The 2,657-nt window shown below is 65.6% G+C and overlaps 1 pseudogene; it reads left to right on the forward strand.

Moving 5' to 3' along the window:
- LOC101628614 overlaps nucleotides 1-640 on the forward strand; it is a 14,371-nt pseudogene extending 13,731 nt beyond the window's left edge.
- The last annotated feature ends 2,017 nt before the right edge of the window (nucleotides 641-2,657 follow it).

A 2,657-nucleotide genomic window follows, 5' to 3' on the forward strand; every position in this document is an offset into this window, starting at 1 on the left:
GTGAGTGGTATATAAAATTACTTGTAAAGGTTTGGGGTACTTTGGGGTTCAGCAGACAATGCAGCTCCCTTGCCCTCTCGTCCAGCAGCAAGCAGGACCTGATGCCACACTGGGCCCCACGCCAGGCATGTGACCTGCCCCGTCCCTCCCGCAGCCCTGGGCCACGGAGCTGCAGCCTGCCCAGCGAGTCCCCGTCCCCAGCCCGGCAGGCCCGGCCCCTGGCCAGGAGCCCCGAGAGGGGGCACCGGTCTGGGAAGGCCAGTCCCAGTGCGCCTGATGGGAAGGCCGGCGGGCAGTCACAGCTGGGCCCTCCCACCTTCTCGGTGAGTGGCCGCCCTGTCCAGCACGCCGGGCGGGCAGGCCCAGCGTACAGGCAGCCAGGGCGGCCGCAGGGAGCGGGCAGACGGCACGTAGCAGGGCAGGGAGCCAGCCCTCGGCCCTCCCCACCGCCCACTTCAAAAGTCGCTGGAAGGGAGTGGGCACTGCCCGCACTGGCCTTACGCAGTGGCCGGAAGATGGCTCGGATGGGGGCGCGGAGGGGCGTCGCAGCGGGAACTCGGAGGACAATCGCGGCGAGGCGGTGGCTGTGCGCCTGCCCAGGCACTCGGCCTCACCCTCGCAGCCGCCAGTTGAGTGCTGACGCCCCACTTGACAGAGGCAGCGTCAGGGCCATGGCGACTCGGCTGCCCAGCACCAGGCAGACCCCGCCCTGAATAGCTGGGGTCCCCCAGCGGGAGAGGGCTGCTGCCCCCCTTTCACAGATGATGGAGCGGAGGCCAGGACCCCCGCACACACCCCCCCCGTGGGAAGGGCCTGAAGCCGCCCCAAGTCCCTCTGGATGTCCAGTGGAATGTCGGGCCGGGGACCCTGGAGGTCAAGGAGGGGGCTGGGCACTTTCTGGCCGGGCGACGTCCACCAGCCTCACCGTGCGGGGACTCGGGGAGAGGCTGTGTCCCCCAGTGGCCTCGGAGGGACAGCTCAGCCCTCAGCCCCTGCAGGCAAGGAGCTCACTCTGGCCACTAGAGGCTTGGGGGTTCCAGAGGACCGTGCCAAGCCCCCCTCAGCTGTGACCACCTTAAGTCCATAGATGTTAATGTTCTCATCCAAGCCCTCCTCACAGAGACGCCCAGAGTGTCTGCATCTCCGGACCCCGGCCTGGCCCAGCCACACGGACCAGCCTCACAGTCACCGCCTCGCCGTCCACCTCAGGCCCTGGTCACGTCTCCCTGACAGAGGAGTGGGTGCAGAGCCCACCACCAGTCCTGTGGGTCCTGAGAGTGGGCCAAGAGGGAAGCCCTCGGTCAGCCTGGCCACAGGCAGGTGGCCCCAGAGGGCGGGTGCAGGCGTGGGAGGGCCCTCCGGGAGCAGACACTTCCCTGAATACAGCAGGTGTGAGCAGGCACACAGGTAGGTCTGGGTCTTCAAGATGCAGCCAAGGGCCTCCCCGGCCTCAGACACTCATGACAGTAGCTGCGCACATTCCTGATGTGCTGGGCTTTGGCCCTTGGGCCCCAGGCAGCCCCAGCCCGAGGGACCTGCGGCTGGGAGGGGGCCACTGCCCTGGCCGGGTCAGTACCGCCACACGCCGCCAGAGGGCGGGCTCTTGTCGTGACTCAGCCCCAGGAGCAGCAGGGACAGGCCTGAGCGTCCAGCCCACAGCTGCCCTCGGGAGGGCCTTTCCTGTTCTCAGCTCCAAGTTCTCTCAGCGCTGGCTTGGCTTCGCCTGTGTGCACCCGGGTGAACTGGAAAGGCCAGAGGGCGGAGGACGAGAGCATGTCCCTTCTCAGTTCTTACCAGCCTGCTGGGAGCAGCTTGCTCTGCCCAGTCAATGCCCTTTCTGAAAAGGAGCAAGAAGAAGAGTTGGCTCTTGCACACATGCCAGCTGTTTCAGCCTGTCCCTCGGACGCCGCTGTGTGACGTCACAGAACACGCCTCTTGTTCATGAGGATGGAGGAGGGAGGGAGGGAGGCGGGGAGGCAGAGAAAGATGGATGGGTGGATGATGGGTGGATGATGGGTGGGTACGTGGGTAGATGGCTGGATGATGGAGGGTGGATGGATATATGATGGATGGGTGGGAGGCTGGGTGGATGGATGGATGGATGATGGATGGGTAGATTGATGCAGGATGGGTGGATGGATGACAGATGATGGCTGGGTGGATGGCTGGATGATGGAAGGGAGGGTGGGTGGGCGGGAGGACAGACAGACAGATGGGTGACGAGAATGCTTGTTGAGTACAGTCCACCTTAAGTACAGTCCACTCAGGGGCCATCCGGCTGAGGAAGTGGGTTGCTGGAAGTCAGAGACAGGTGTGTGAGCCTCAGATTCGGGGCTTGCACCTGGGCCCGTGTGACCCCAGTTCAGAAGCACCCCAGGGTGGTTCTGTCCACGTGCAGGCTGAGGGCCCCTCCCTGGCGGCGTGCACGAGGGCGGCAGCCTCCAGCTGGCTCGGCTTCTCCACGCAGACCGTGAGTCAGGGACACGCAGCCCTCCACGGCCCCGCCCACAACTTCCGTACCCCAGTGGGAGCGTCGTGAGCTCATCCACTGAGCAACTGGCAGCTGTTGTCTGAGAAAGTGCCAGAAGGCCCTGCCCCTCCCCCAGGGGGGCCACGTGGAGCCCCGCTGCGCGGGCCCAGGCCAGATCCTCGTTCTG

The sequence above is a fragment of the Condylura cristata genome, unplaced genomic scaffold (assembly GCF_000260355.1).
Source record: "Condylura cristata isolate star-nosed mole 26May11 unplaced genomic scaffold, ConCri1.0 scaffold00009, whole genome shotgun sequence".
Classification (NCBI taxonomy): Eukaryota; Metazoa; Chordata; class Mammalia; order Eulipotyphla; family Talpidae; genus Condylura; species Condylura cristata.